The sequence below is a fragment of the Kogia breviceps genome, chromosome 2 (genome assembly GCF_026419965.1).
Source record: "Kogia breviceps isolate mKogBre1 chromosome 2, mKogBre1 haplotype 1, whole genome shotgun sequence".
NCBI classification, from domain to species: domain Eukaryota; kingdom Metazoa; phylum Chordata; class Mammalia; order Artiodactyla; family Physeteridae; genus Kogia; species Kogia breviceps.
Window position 1 is genome coordinate 11,731,324 of NC_081311.1, and position 16,453 is coordinate 11,747,776.

The 16,453-nt window shown below is 49.7% G+C and overlaps 1 protein-coding gene across 1 annotated transcript in view; it reads right to left on the reverse strand.

Moving 5' to 3' along the window:
• GRK5 (G protein-coupled receptor kinase 5) overlaps nucleotides 1-16,453 on the reverse strand; it is a 293,743-nt gene that overhangs the window by 49,580 nt on the left and 227,710 nt on the right. The window lies entirely within an intron of this gene.

Below are 16,453 nucleotides of genomic sequence, written 5' to 3' on the forward strand. Positions count from 1 at the left end.
ACCTAGAAAAAAATAAAATTAAATTAAAAAATATTATCAAATTAAAAAGGAGTAATTTAAACAGAACCCTAAGCTCTCTAATAAAAACAATAATAATCTGGCATTTACTGAGTATTTGCAGTATTTCTAGGTTCAGGTCACTTTGCATTTAAACCACCCTTCTACCCTCTGAGGTCGTCATGCCCTAACCAAAATTTCAACACCCACTGCCCACATAGTACCTACCCTTCCTCCCTACTGTAGTTTATATTTTCTTACATATTTTTAAAAACACTTTTAATTTTGAAATAATGATAGGTTCACAGCAAGTTGGAGAGACAGTACAGAGAGGTCCCATGCACCCTTTACCCAGTTTCCCCCAATGGTGGCATCTTACGTCACTATGGTACAACATCAAAGCCGGGAAAATGACATTGGTCCAATGTGTGTGTAGTTTTAGGCCATTTTAAATACATGTGTGGATTTGTGTAACCACCACTGCAACCAAGGTACAGAATACTCCATTACCACAAAGATCTCTCTCATGCTGCTCTATGTAGTGAAACCCAAACACCCACCACCCCGAACCTTGGGCAACCTCTAATCTGTTCCCCATCTCTGCAATGTTGGCATTCTGAGAATGACATACAAATGCAGTCACTCAGCATGTGACCTTGTGAGATGGGCTCCTTTCACTCAGCAGAATATGCCCTTGAGATCCACGAGAGTTCTTGTGTGTATCAATGGTTTCTTCCCTTTTTTATTGCTTAGAATATTCCATGATATTGGATGTACTGCCCTTTATTTAACCACTCACCTATGAGGGACATTTGTTTCCCCTTAGCATTGTTGACAAACATATGACATATTTGTGTGTCTTATTTATTTTCTCTACCCCTCTAGAAAGTACGCCCCTTGAGAGCAGACCTGTGCCTTTTGTGTTCATTTGTTCATCTCTCTAGGACCAGGGATAGTGCCTGGCACATAGTAAGAGCTCACTACACATTTGTGTAGTGAATGTTGCATGAGTTTTTTAGCAGAAGAGATTTAGATTTGGGGAACTTAAGTAAGCTGCCCAAGTTCATGGCCCCAGTGGGTTGCAGAGCTGGTCTTGCACCCCACTCTCTTGGTTCAAAGCCTCACTCTCAACCCACTTCTGGACCTGGCTCTTTCTTCTCTCTGGCCAAGTGTGGGCAAAGCGGTCGCATTTCTGTGTTTCCCTTGGCTTAAAGGATAGAGGTTTTCAGATGGAACTTTCCTGACAACCCGTGAAGCCCAAAGGGAAATAAACACGGGAAATATGAGGACTTATGAAACGCTGAACTTATGAAATAGAGAGATTCTCTTTTTCTTTCCATTCCCCCTGCCTTTCTTTAAGGAGTGTGAAGATTTAATGAGATGAAGCATGTAAAATGCCTAGGATAGTGCCTGGGACAGAATGTATGCGGAATAAGCATCACTTTCCCCCTTCCTTCCTTCCTTTCCTCCTCCCTTACCGAGTTCCTAGAGCCATTAGATACTAGACTCCACAGTTGGCCCTTGGTATCCAAGGCTGTGGAACCCCCATCCACCACATCCACCCAGTACTGGGGTGCAAGGGAAGTAGAAAAGACAGTTCGTATCCTTAAGGAATTTATAATCTAGTTAGGGAGACAAGGATGTAAAATGCTTGGTACCTAGGAAATCACAGGGGTTTCCCTGGTGGCGCAGTGGTTAAGAATCTGCCTGCCAATGCAGGGAGCACAGGTTCGAGCCCTGGTCCGGGAAGATTCCCACATGTCGCAGAGCAACGAAGCCCGTGCACTTACTGAACCTGTGCTCTAGCGCCCGCGAGCCACAACTACTGAGCCTGCGCACCACAACTACTGAAACCCACGTGCCTAGAGCCCGTGCTCCGAGACAAGAGAAGACACCGCAGTGAGAGCCCGTGCACCGGGACAAAGAGCAGTCCCCGTTTGGCGGAACTAGAGAAAGGCCGCGCGCAGCAGCGAAGACCCAACACAGCCCAAAATAAATAAATAAAATAAATTTTAAAAAAATAATGAAGCACAATGAGTGCTAAGACACCATTAATATACGAGTATCAATGATTGCATTAGCTTCCTATTTCTGCTGTAACAACTTAGCACAAACTTAGTGGCTTAAAACAACACAAATCTATTCTAGAGGTCAGAAATCTAAAACGGACTCGCAGGGCTGTAGGGTAGGACTGGCAGGTAGGTCAAGGTGAGTTGAAAACGGCTAACATTTTGTACTCTGCGACCTGTATTGTATTGGCCTGTAGTGCATTGATAAAACATTGTAAAATAATGAAGATAAGCTTCGTATTAGGAGACCCAACTGGGCTCTAGTCCTTTGTCTTGCCTGTGACATGTCCATCCCCCCGGCTTCCAGACAGCAGGCAGGTATGTGGGGAGGGGGTAGGAGGGGTATCCAGGTGCCAGGGTTGAAACCTGCCCACAGCCCTGGGGGGAGGGGATGCCCCTGGGCAAACATAGTTGACATGATGTGACGCCAGCCCACTTTCCCTGCCCCCTCTTCTCACTGTGGGGCTGCAGGGACTGAACGAGAACAGGCAGTCAGGGGGCAGGTTACCAGAAGTATGAGATGGCTTTGGGGACAAATTTCTTCCAAGCAGAGCCACCCCGTGCTGTCTCCTCTCATTCCCCACCGAGCGCTCTCTCCGGGATTTGCAGCAGGACCCGTGGAGAGCCGGGCAGGGGGCAGCAGAAGTAGAGGATGATCTAGAGCCCATGGTCTAGAGAGGCTGTATGGGGGCGGGAGACACCAGCCAGGAGTCAGCCAAGGCTCTGGGGGTTTGAGGAGCAGCCGTTTGAGGTCCAGGTTGGGGTGGGCAGGTGAGAACAGGAAGAGAAGCTGACTGCCTAGAGAGGAGGAAGTGTGCCACCCACCAGGGGAGGCCCCCGCTGGCGTGAGGGCAGGGGTCTGGGGCCACCGTGGAGCCTGGTCCAGACGTCCGGAAGTCCCTCTTATATTCTGATTTTGGAGTCCCACAAGATTCCTGTCTTTCTTGTGGCCACATAGGCTCTTCAGTCCCCGGCACGAGTGAAGCCACCAGAAGCGATGGTTACCCTGGCAAAGAGCCCAGGAAGGCATTGAGGGTGGGTAGGCCTGCAGAGCCTGCTCTGGCAGCTGTGTCAAGGTAAGTGTCAGGCCTGGCGAGGCTGCGGCAGAAAAACAGCTCACGGATAGAAGGTGACATTACAGATGCTCAACTCCGGTTATGCTTGAAAGAGAACAGGCTCTGTGGCCAGATGGTGCGGGGTTCAAGTCCAGCCCTGCCACGTCCCAGCTGTGTGACCTTGGGTGAGTGATTAAGCAACCACCCCACGGTTTGCTCATCTCTGTAACGGGGTAAAAGCTCCTGCCTTGCTGGCTAGTTGTACCAGGCACTTGAGAGAACAGTAACAGCATTCAGCCTTTCTTGGGCTCCTACTCCCTTTATAAAAGGGAAAGTACAAACTCTCTGTTGTCATTTTCCCTGTGTTCTTCCATTGTCAAAGCATCGTCTTCAAAAAGGTAAATAAATCACTTCATGCAAATATAGAACCAACCTATGTCAAAGATTTATGAACTCAATGAGGGAATCAGAAAGAAAGTAAACTAGGTCAAAGAGTAAAGTGGGTATTAATGGTCATTTAAAAAGGAATGTCACTTGGGCTGGTGGAGGAAAGGGGGAGGAATCGGTGGGGCACAGGGGATTTCGGGGGCGGTGAAACTCCCTTGTTCAACACTCTACCGGTGGAAGCATGACAGGACGTATTTGTCAAAACCCATAGAACTGTACAACACAGAGAGAGAGAGAGCCCCTGGGTAAATTGCGGACTTTAACGATAAAGTATCAATGATGGTTCAGCCATTGTAACAAACGTACCACACTGATGCAGGATGTTGCTAACAGAGGAAACTGTGTCTTGGAGCTGCGGGAGGGAGGGCAGAAGTTGCATCCGGTAATTCTTTGTACCTTCTGCCCAATTTTTCTGTAAACTTAAAACTGCTCTAAAACAATAAAGTCTAGTAAAAGAGAAAGTCTATTAATAACAATAATTTTACAAAGAGGACTTCCCTGGCTGTCCAGTGGTTAGGACTGCGCTTTCACCTCAGGGGGCGTGGGTTCGATCCCTGGTCAGGGAACTAAGATCCCACATGCTACATGGTGCAGCCGAAAAAATAAAAATAAAAATTTAAAAAATAAATTAAAAAAATAAGAAAGAGGGCTGGAGGGTGGTGCAGGGAGGGGTGCAGCATGTGCGAAGGCCTGGAAGTGAGAGAGGAGAGGCGGCAGGGGATGGGGAAGCCACGTAGGGTCTGACACAGGGAACCACGTCATCAGTTTTCTCTCTGGAATGAGTGTTCTGTCTGCATCCCTTCCTGCCCCTCTTTAAGACTCACTTCTTTCAGTAGGTTAAAGAAAGGGCTGGAGTGGGGTCATCCACTGGGCAGCTGCCTCGTGTCAAGGGCCCCTCCCAGGCCCACGGGTCCTGGTCCTGGGCCCCTGCCCCTCTGCCACCGGCTCCTGCCTCATCTCCAGAACCACCTGAATGCTGCTACTTCCACCAGGCAGCCTCAGCAGAGGGGTGTTGTGAGGAAGGCCCCAGGTCCCTTAGTCTCCTCTCCACCCCAGCACGAGGCCCTGCATCTGGAGCACACTTTCCTGAAGGTGGGACCCAGAGGGAATTACATCACAGGGTGGGAGGACACAGCTTTCAACTGACCTAAAATATGTCCCCATCAGGGAACTCCCTCGTGGTCCAGGGGTCAGGACTCCACCTCTCACTGCCAAGGTCCTGGGTTCAATCTCTGGTCGGGGAACTAAGATCCCACAGGCCTCGCGGTGCAGCCAAAAAAAGTCCCCATCACCCAAAGAGCCACAGAGATCTCCCCAGAGGGTTCCCCAGGGACATATCCCAGGCCCAAGTCTCGTCTCAAGTTGACCCTTCCCTGGCAGCGACCCTAGAGCCAATCCGACTCCCTTCCCCCCACTTTTCAAACATTCAGCCACAACGGAAGATCGGTATTATTTTCCAACCTAGTCACCTTCACCCTCTAGGGCAATCCCAGACCTGGCACCTTCAGAAGGATCTGAGTCTCTTAGAACATTCTCCCTCCTGCGGGGACTTTAGCGTGACTGGCCCGGTGGGTTTTCGATCTCCCTAGACGGTGCCCACCGAGTCCCCCATGCAAGCCCTTGGGCAAATATGCCTCCTCCGGATGCTTCTTCTCGCCTCCAGGTGTGTTAACTAGTGTTGGGCTGCACCCCGCTGGCCTGCAAGCCTCACAGTTGCCCAGCCTCAAGACCGAAGAGCCCAGAGGCAGGGACAGAGACATCAGTGGCTTATTGGATGGGGGAATCTTACACAAAGGGTCCTGAAGTGAGACCCCACTGTGTGCAGCAAACATGACAGCAGTCTTTGCTACTCCGGAGAGAAGGAGGCTACCATTTACGGGGGAAATGACGTCAGGTGGGCTCAGTTACCAGGTCGTATAATTAAGAGAATTTGGAGAGCCATGTGAGTGCAGCAGGGCCTGGGCGAGCAGGGGATGTACAGAGAGCAACGGAACACACATCTTTTTTTTTTTTTTTTTTTTGCGGTATGCAGGCCTCTCACCATTGTGGCCTCTCCCGTTGCAGAGCACAGGCTCCAGATGCACAGGCTCAGCGGCCACGGCTCACGGGCCCAGCCGCTCCACGGCATGTGGGATCTTCCCGGACCGGGGCACGAACCCGTGTCCTCTGCGTCAGCAGGCGGACTCTCAACCACTGCGCCACCAGGGAAGCCCGGAACACACATCTTAAATGGCCTGATCATACAACTAGTGATCTGTTATTACACCACCGCCGCCCCTCACCCCTCACCCCTCACCCCTCACCCCTCACCCCCCGCCCGTCTACCAGAGACTGATCCTCAGAGCCAGGCAACCTGAATCCACAACCAGGAAGGGGACCTTTGTGATACGACTTCAACTGCCCAGACTCCTCTGCGCTTGACTGGGTGCTGACACGATGTTACCCAGCAGCCTCTGCTTCTTGCTCCGGCCCCCAGCCCACGGGCAGAGAGCCACGGGTGGAGAGAGCAGGACGGAAGCCCACGGCAGCCCTCACACTGGGGGGCCCCTGCTGGATACACAGACTCTGGCAGGAATTTGGAAATGAGAGCTTTTTCTCCACTCGCAGCTGGGTTAATTTGACCACGGCGTCCCCGCCTCCCTCCCACCCCTTTTCTATATGGAGACTACGTAAGGATGTATGAGTCTCCACTTTGGGGCAAACCCTTGAGGTGGGGGAAGAACTGCTTATTCCTCATGTAACAATTATAAGGGGAAAAGCCTGTTAGAACAGTAAGTTAAATGCTGTCTCTGGCTGCCTTTTTGAGAATGAATTAGAAGGAGGCGGGCATGGGGCAGGAAGACCCTTCTCCCTTCTCCTTCTCGCCATATATATGCTGGCTCACTAGTAGAAGGGGCCTCTCTCCTCCTCCGTCTGGCACGCCCAGCGCCCCCTCCCTGGCCCAGGAATCTTCCAGTACCCAGAGGCACTTCAGAGCCACCTCTGTGCCCCCGCTGCCCTCTGCTCTTCCTCGGTCAAGGTCTCAGTGGGGTCAGGCGTCACGGTTTGAACCGCTCCTGACTGCTGAGGCTGGGAAAACGAGCCCAGCCTGCATTCCTGCACAGGAGCATGACTCATGGTCAGGACTTGACACACATTCGAGCCTGCAAAGTGTCTTCCAGCCTCTGGCCTCAGTGCGGAGCTGTAGAGAGCTAGACAGAGTATAGTTCCCACCTGCAACAGGAGAGGAGCTTGACAAACTACAAACGACAACTTTTCTTAAACCCATCAGAGAACTGAGGTTGCAGGGCAAGCAACTAACCTGAAATCTGGGGAGAGACGGGACCTAAGCATTTGCTTATCTGGAGGGCATATACGGCTCAGGATGCTGAGACAGGTTTTCCTTGGAGGGCGGTACAAAGAGAGATCCAAAATCCAAGCCAGGAGCAGACCCTGAGAGAATCCCTCTGGTGGACTGGCCCCCACTTGCTAAATGCAATGTTTCACCAGAGGAATGTGAAGGCTTGGCAACTGAAGGTAATAAACTCCACACCCCAGCCCAACTAGTGACTGGATGAACACAGCCCACGCGCTAAAGTCACAGTGAAGGGCTAGCACACTCATCTCTAAGCATTAAAACAGTTTCCTCAGAATCTGCCATCTTATACAGTGTATCCAGCTTTCAAACTGAGGCGTACACAAAGGCAAAAGGAATTGCAATCTAAAGAGACCAATGATCCATTACGATGATATGCCACAGATGTTGGAACTATCAGGGAATTTAAAATAACTGATTAATATATGAACAACTTCCATGGAGAATGCGAGATCAGGTAGGTTATTTCAGCAGAGAGATAGAAATGATAATGAATTAAAAGGAAATGCTAGAAATCGAACTTGGTAACGGGTGAAGAATGCCTCGCCACTAGGTCCAACACAGCTGAGAAAAGTATCAGTGCAGTTGAAGATTGGTCAATAGAAATTACCCACACAAACACAGAGAAAAAAACCAGAGCATTCAAAACAGTCTAATATATGCTTAATTGGAATTCTAGAAGAAGAGAGAGAATGGGGCAGAAGAAATGTTTACAGGAATAAGGCTGAGAATTTTCCAAAATGAATGACAGGCAAATCACAGATTTAGGAAGCTCAGAAAGCATGAAGCAGGACAAATGGCAAAACCAAACTACATCTATAGGCATATCATATTCAAACTGCTAAAAAACAAAGAAAATCTTAAAGGCAGATGAATAAAAATGACAAATTACCTACATAGGAACAAAGGTAAAAATTACATCAGAAACCATTCAAGAAAGAAGACAGTGGGGTTACACCTTTCAAGTACTGAAGGAAAAAAACTGTCAACCCTGAATTCAATACCCAGCAAAATGTCTTTTTAAAAAAAGAAGAAAAGGGCTTCTCTGGTGGCGCAGTGGTTGGGAGTCCTCCTGCCGATGCAGGGGACGCGGGTTCGTGCCCCGGTCCGGGAGGATCCCACGTGCCGCGGAGCGGCTGGGCCCGTGAGCCATGGCCGCTGAGCCTGCGCGTCCGGAGCCTGTGCTCCTCAGCGGGAGAGGCCACAACAGTGAGAGGCCCGTGTACCGCAAAAAAAAAAAAAAAAAGAAGAAGAAAAAAATAAAGACCTTTTATAGAGAAACAAAAAAGGAAGGAATTCATTGCCAGCAGACTTACTTAGGAAATGATAAAAGCAGTTCTTCAGGCAGAAAAAATATGATCTAGGTTAGAAACTTGGATCTACACAGAGAGATGAAGAACATTGGGAAACGAATAAGTGAAGGTAAACTTAAGTATTTTTTTCTTATTTAATTTCGCTGAAAGATAACTGAATTTTTAAAGCAAAAATAGCAACAATGCATTGTATGCTTACAGCATGTGTAAAAATAAAATATATGGCAAAAATAACATAAGATGGGAGAAAGGAATTGGGAATAAAAGTTTTTTTTAAGGTTTTATTTTAATACACCTTTATTGGAGTATAATTACTTCACAATGCTGTTAGTTTCTGTTGTACCACAAAGTGAATCAGCCATATGCATACACATGTCCGCATATCCCCTCCCTCTTGAGTCTCCCTCCCACCCCTCTAGGTCTTGGCAAAGCACCGAGCTGCTCTCGCTGTGCTATGCAGCAGCTTCCCACTAGCTATCTCTTATTTATTTATTTATTTTTTAACATCTTTATTGCAGTATAATTGCTTTACAATGGTGTGTTAGTCTCTGCTTTACAACAAAGTGAATCAGTTATACATATACATATGTTCCCATATCTCTTCCCTCTTGCATCTCCCTCCCTTCCACCCTCCCTATCCCACCCCTCTAGGTGGTCACAAAGCACCGAGCTGATCTCCCTGTGCTATGCGGCTGCTTCCCACTAGCTATCTAATTTATGTTTGGTAGTGTCTATATGTCCATGCCACTCTCTCTCTTTGTCACAGCTTACCCTTCCCCCTCCCCATATCCTCAATTCCATTCTCTAGTAGGTCTGTGTCTTTATTCCTGTCTTACCGCTAGGTTCTTCATGACTTTTTTTTTTTCTTAGGTTCCATATATATGTGTTAGCATACGGTATTTGTTTTTCTCTTTCTGACTTACTTCACTCTGTATGACAGACTCTAGGTCCATCCACCTCACTACAAATAACTCAATTTCATTTCCTTTTATGGCTGAGTAATATTCCATTGTATATATATGTGCCACATCTTCTTTATCCATTTATTTGTTGATGGACACTTAGGTTGCTTCCATGTCCTGGCTATTGTAAATAGAGCTGCAATGAACATTTTGGTACATGACGCTTTTTGAATTATGGTTTTCTCAGGGTATATGCCCCGTAGTGGGATTCCTGGGTCGTATGGTAATTCTATTTTTAGTTTTTTAAGGAATCTCCATGCTGTTCTCCATAGTGGCTGTATCAATTTACATTCCCACCAACAGTGCAAGAGGGTTCCCTTTTCTCCACACCCTCTCCAGCATTTATTTTTTCTAGATTTTTTGATGATGGCCATTCTGACCGGTGTGAGATGATATCTCATTGTAGTTTTGATTTGCATTTTTCTAATGATTAATGATGTTGAGCATTAGGAAACCATAAACAAGACCAAAAGACAACCCTCAGAATGGGAGAAAATATTTGCAAATGAAGCAACTGACAAAGGTTAATCTCCAAAACTTACAAGCAGCTCATGCAGCTCAATAACAAAAAAAAAACCCAATCCAAAAATGGGCAGAAGACCTAAATAGACATTTCTCCAAAGAAGATATACAGATTGCCAACAATCCCACTAGCTATCTCTTTTACATTTGTTAATGTATATATGTCGATGCTACTCTCACTTTGCCCCAGCTTCCCCCTCTGCCCGGCCCTCCACCATGTCCTCAAGTCCATTCTCTATGTCTACGTCTTTATTCTTGCCCTGCCACTAGGTTCATCAGTACCACTTTTTTTTTTTTTTAGCTTCCATATATATGTGTTAGCATATGGTATTTGTTTTTCTCTTTCTGACTTACTTCACTCTGTATGACAGACTCTAGGTCCATCCACCTCACTACAAATAACTCAATTTCGTTTCTTTTTATGGCTGAGTAATGGGAATAAAAGTTTTAAGATCCTTACATGACTTATAGAGCAGTATAATATTATTTGAAGGTAGACTCATATTATTTTAAAATGTATATTGTAAGCCCTATGGCAACTCCTAAGATGTTTTTAAAAGATGTATATATAATAACTCAAGAGTTATATGGAATCATAAAAAATGCTCAGTTAAACTCACATAAGGCAGAAAAGGAGGAAGAAATAGGAACAAACGGACCAAATAGAAAATAGCTAACAGGATGGAAGGCTTTAATCCACCCATATTCATAGAAATTATTGGGTTGGTCAAAAACCCAAATGAAGGCTTCCCTGGTGGCGCAGTGGTTGAGAATACGCCTGCCGATGCAGGGGACACGGGTTCATGCCCCGGTCCGGGAAGATCCCACATGCCGCGGAGCGGCTGGGCCCGTGAGCCATGGCCGCTGAGCCTGCGTGTCCGGAGCCTCTGCTCCACAACGCGAGAGGCCACGACAGTGAGAGGCCCGCGTACCGCAAAAAAAAAAAAAAAAAAAAAAAAAAAAAAATGAATTTTTTGGCCAACACAATACTTTATTGATTTATTTATTTTACGCGGGCCTCTCACTGCCGTGGCCTCTCCCGTCGCGGAGCACAGGCTCCGGATGCGCAGGCTCAGTGGTCATGGTTCATGGGCCCAGCCGCTCCGCGGCATGTGGGATCTTCCCGGACCGGGGCACGAACCCGCGTCCCCTGCATCAGCAGGCGGACTCTCAACCATTGCGCCACCAGGGAAGCCCCAACACACTACTTTAAACATGAGAAGTCCAAACATGCCAGGTAAAAGACAGAGATTGTCCAATTGGATAAAAAAGGAGGACCCAATTCTATGTGGTCCACAAGAAACCCACTTTAAATATAAGGCAGTTTTCACAGGCTTGCTGAGTGTATTTTTTCCCATTGCCTGAAAAACCTATTTGCTTTGAAAATCCTTACTTCAGAGTTTGTGCCAAAGTCAAGTTCAAGTTTTCTCAGGCTTTGATGAGCTCCATAACAGTGGGAGTCCGAGGTTTTGGCCTCACTCACATGTTATCATGTGTGTAATTTACATTGAAGTACTTTGGTATAAACAGGGAACTAACAGATGTGTGGAAGTTAAGGTCAGTCCACACCCTCGCAGTGCTTAGTTAGCTTATGCAGGACCATACTCAGGAATTCACACTCCCAGTGTAGACACGCCTTCAAAATATCACCAACAAAATCTGCACAAGAGGGTTTATTCAGATGAGGTTTCTGCCCAAGCCAACGACAAATGTTCTTTCAAGTTAGCAGAAACTTGGGCATTGATCCGGGGAACAGCTCTGTTCTAATACTCAGCCATCAGCCCAACCCCCAAACAGGGTTTTCTGGCTCCGCCTCATGTAGTTGGTAGTTTTCATTGTTATTGTTTTATGGGGGGAAGATGGGAAAGGGAGGAAAATTTTTTTTTTTTTTTTTTTTTTTGCGGTACACGGGCCTCTCACTGTTGTGGCCTCTCCTGTTGCGAAGCACAGGCTCCGGACTTGCAGGCTCAGCGGCCATGGCTCACGGGCCCAGCCGCTCCGCGGCATGTGGGATCTTCCCGGACCGGGGCACGAACCCGCGTCCCCTGCATCGGCAGGCGGACTCTCAACCACTGCGCCACCAGGGAAGCCCGGAAAACAATTTTTTAAAAAATGTCTCCTGGATGCCAGGCCCATTATCAGGTGAGTAAGAACATTCTCACGCTTGAAGTGGTGTGAGGTTTTTCTGTAAAGTAACATAGACTAGACATCGAAGACTCAATGAGCCTCAGGCTCTGGCATTTCCTGTCTGAGCTTTTGTCTTTCTGAAGTCTTTGCCTTTGGCTGGGCAAAGCAAAGAGTGTCTTCATTATAGCAGTTGTATGACCCCAGTGGTCAAGCATTTAAGTTCTGGAGCCCAATGGCCTGGTTCAAGTCCCAGCACCTCTATTTATGTAGCTGGGAGAGCTTGGTTAAATTACTCTCTCAAGGCCTCGGTTTCCTAACTTGTAAATGGGCATCATAAGAGTATTCAACCCTTTCTAGGTGGCTGAGAGGGATAATGTGAGATAATCCACATAAAGTCTATATCAATGCATTCCTGGCATAAACTCTACTGGATGATAAATGGGACTTGATTCTCTTCCATTATTTACTAGTTTTCCAAAAAATGTATTAGTTCTCTAGAATCCTCCAAAGGTGACTGATGGGGAATTCCCTGGCAGTCCAGCGGTTAGGACTCCACGCTTTCACTGCTGAGGCGGTGGGTTCAATCCCCGGTTGGGGAACTAACATCCCACAAGCCGCGCGGCTAAAAATAAGACCGATGATGTTTTTCTTTAAAAAAAAAAAAAAAATTACTGAATATTATTTTAAACTCCTGGATTTCAACATGTTTGATTGTTTTAGTCTATCATTCTTGCTAATATTCCAGTTGTCCCCTATTTGGCCACTGGGAACTCCTTCAAGTTGCTCCTGAGTTCTTTGGACACGACCCTAGCAGTCTTTGATAAATTCCTTGTTTTCTGGGGCAACAAGATACTCCAGGTTTCTCTTGGGCATTTTCTCCCCCAGCCTTGGAGTCGGTCATTTCACCAGGAGCCCTGGGTCCTTTTAGTGGGAAATGGTATTTGGAGGCCGCAGTCTGGGTCCCACAGGACTCCCTGCTGTGGTCAAACCCAAGTCTGTGTGCCTGACACACAGAGAGGCCGAACAACCAAAAAGTCAGAGTCTGGGACAGAAAGGTTTACTTCGGGGCCAAGCAAAGAGAACAGGGGGCTGGCGCTCAAAACACCCAAATTCCCTGATGGCTTTTAGGGAAGACTTTTTAAAGGCAAAATTGGGGGTGAGGGCTACAGGGCGTGTGACTTTCTTCTGATTGGTTGGTGGTAACAGGGTGATGTCCCCGGAATCTCAGCCTTCCGGTTCCAGCCAGTCTGGGGTCTGCGTGCTTGTGGTCGGCATGCAGTCACCGTCCTCCCCCCGGGTGGGTGTCTTAGTTTCTGCAGAACAACTCAAATGTGTTCTAGATTGTTATCTACACCCCTTCAGGGGAACCCAAAGTCCTGTGACTCTGTCCTGTTAACCGCCTGAGCTGCTCTTTGGAACTTGGGGAAGGCCTGGGAGACTAAAGCCTTTTTTCTGCAAACGGGACATGGAGGGGCTTTTGTAGCTGGGAGGGCCCCATGGGGTCCTGTTCAGTCTCAAAGTCACTTAGGAGCCTTCTCTGTGTGATTACGCCACCAACTGCGTACCCAGGTAGGTTTGTTTTGTCTTTTGATTTTTAGGGAATGCTTTTAAAGATATTAGTTTTGTTTTATAATCATTTAAAGCGTTTACAGGTGACAGTGTTGAATTTTACCTGAGCCCCTGGGCTCTTGCAAAACAGTGACTTTAAAGAAATAGCCCTCACCCTTTTGAGTTCTGAAAAAAAAAACAGCTCACTGCAAGGAACCTTCCTTTCCATATGACTTGGATAAGACCCATGGATGTCCCCCTCCTTTGCCTAGGACGAGGCCAGATACAGACCCTCCAAATTCCCACCCTTTGCCTCCTAAATGAATAGCTGAACTGTCAGTCCTCACTGGCCCATCGGAACAAAATGCTTGTCAACCCAACTTTGGTTACGTTTCTCTCCTTCCTCCAGATCCTGAACTCTGTCCCACCCTCAGCCTGAGCCAGCACACAGCCCCTTGGACCATACGCTGGCGTCTAAAGCGTTCTCTTCTGGAGAGAACGAGGGTGGGGAAATAGGATGAGAGGCAGCTTGTTTACTCTCCTCCAGAACGAAAACCCCTGAGCCCTTGCAGATCTTAGGGTCAAAGCGGCCTCTCTTCTGCGATATTCTCCATCCCCCCTGTTGGCAATAACCCCTTCTTTCCTCCTTTGCAAGAATCCTTTTGAATAAAAATCTCCCCTAAGTTCAGATTCATTTTGTATTTGACCCGTAGCTTTCAAAGTCAAATCTACAAGACAGGCACATTCAGAGAAGTCTGGCTTTTATATCTGTTTCCCCACCCCACTTCCCTGTTGGCTACTTCTCCCTCTAGGTAATATTTTCTCTTTTAGCGTTTGGCTTATCATTTCATTTTTAAAAATGCAAGGCAACGCGACCACACGTTACACCCTCACTCTCGTTTTTGAGGAACGAGGGCAGCCAACCACACTTGCCTTCTCGCCTTCATAGGTATGACCCTCACCCACGTGAACTCTCCACCGGCGCAGCCGTGGGCTTCAACGAGATTTTAAAGAGATGGAGGCACTTTGTAAGTCAGTGTCCCGCAGACTTGAGTGTGCCCCCGAATCACCTGGAGGGGCTGTTACCAGGCCCCACCCAGAGTTTCCGGTTCAGTGGGCCTGGGCTCGGGGTGAGGACCTGTACGAACTCCCAGGGAGGCTCCTGCTGTTGACCCGGGGACCAGACGTTGAGAACCGCTAGGCTGAGCCCCTCTGAGGGCAGGGCAGACATACCTGAGTATTCCTAGGACATCTATACCTCTGAATGCAGGGCCTGAAGGCGACAGCCGTGGGGATGTAGGCCCCGGCTTGGCCACAGACCTTGGCCTGGCTTCCCAGTTTGAGGTTCTCTCCTCAAAGATAGCCCGAGGACCAGCAGCTGTGGCTCCAGGGAGCTTGTTAGGGATGCAGACCCTGACCCAGGCCTAGTGAATCAGAACCTGTAGTTTACAAAGCTCCAGGTGAGGCTGTGTTCCTTAAGTGGGAGGGGCATGGGCCTGAGTCTCCACACCCCCTGGTTTATCTGCCGGCGTGGGGGACTGATGCCCCCTGGGATACAGGCCGGAGAGGCGGGGGCTTTATCTGATTTGTGGCCGAGGGGGGTGGGCACTCACCCTCGAGCCAAGTGAACGGCCTCCTTCCTATGGTTCCCCCCGCCCCGACTCCCCTGACAGCCAACCCGGCCTGGCAGTGCTTGGCTTGAGGGACAGCTGGCCAGAGTGGTGCCAGGAGCCCTGACCTGCTGCAGCTCGAGTGCCCGTCCCCGGGGGTCCCTTGTTTCCTTCCTCTCCGCAGTCTCCAGGGCTGGCAGGTGGATCCCGCCACCCGATAAGGCCCCCCTCCCAGAGGGATGGCGGCCGGAGGCTCCTTGGTGCCCTGGGGGTGCCCGCTCTGAGCCTCGCTGGAAATAAATCCGTTGGAGGCCTTTTCGGCCCCCACTTACCACGTCTAGGGCCGTCCGGGGGGAGAGGAGGTCAGGGAGGGGCCGTGTGAAGGGCCCAGCGGTGTCAGGGTCGGGCGGCCCGTGTGCAGGGCGGAGGCTCCGTCTGCCCGGGGCGCCGCCGGCTCAGGCGGGGGGGTTGCCCGGGACGGTGGGAGGAGGTCGCAGAGAAAAAGCTCTGGGGCCACCGAGATAACAGTCCCTGTGAGGAGGGCGCCCCCCGCCCCTGGGATGGGACCCCTGTCCGGAGGCTCCGAGCACCCCTCCCGCCCCTCCTTTTTCTCCAGGAGAAGCCCCCCTCGGGCCCTCAGCCAACCGGCTCCCCTCGGCATCCGCATGGCTCCCCTCGGCATCCCCATTGCTCCCCAGCCCCCCTCTCTCGAGCCCCTCGGTAAGCAGGATCCTCCTGAGTCCTCCTCCACCATGAGGAAAGACACCTGCTCCGGGAGCCATGGGGCGACACGATTCCAGTTCCTACCTTCCCCGTGAGGCGGGCGGCTCAAGCCTCGACTCCCGGCTCAGGGCCTCCCTCGCCAGGGCCCGGACTGCCGCCAGCTCCCGGGCAGGGCCCAGGGGCCGAGGTGTGTGGGTCTAGGACCCCTGCCCCGTCCCGAGGTCAAGGCTCAAAGGGGGTCCAAAGACAGCCAGGGCGACAGTGTCCTCCACGGCAAAGGCCTCTGCGCTGGGCATCACACGTGTCCCCCTGAATCTTGCAGGAGAAGCTGCACCCCAGCAGGTGTCACCCCGTGGTACGCACGAAGCCACCGAGGCTCAGGGTGAAGTCGTACTGACCGTCACTAAGGGGCTGTTGGAGCCCAGAGCCCTGCTCACTGTTCCACTAAGCCAAGCAGGTGAAGGGGGACTGGCGGGGGCTCGGGTCCTCGACCGGGACTCCCGGTCCTGAGGCCGTCCTGCTGCGCTGGTGAGCAGTGCTAACGTGTGGCTCCACGAAGGCTGAACAGCCAGAAGAGGCCCTCTCTGTGAAGCCCACATCCGAGCTATGGCCTCTGTCAGCTACAACCTGCCAGGTGGACGTGCCACACCCGATCTGGGTGCCAGCACCCACTCAGGCCCTCTCACCCCACTCCTGCGTGGTACCATGTGGCAGGAACACGTCCG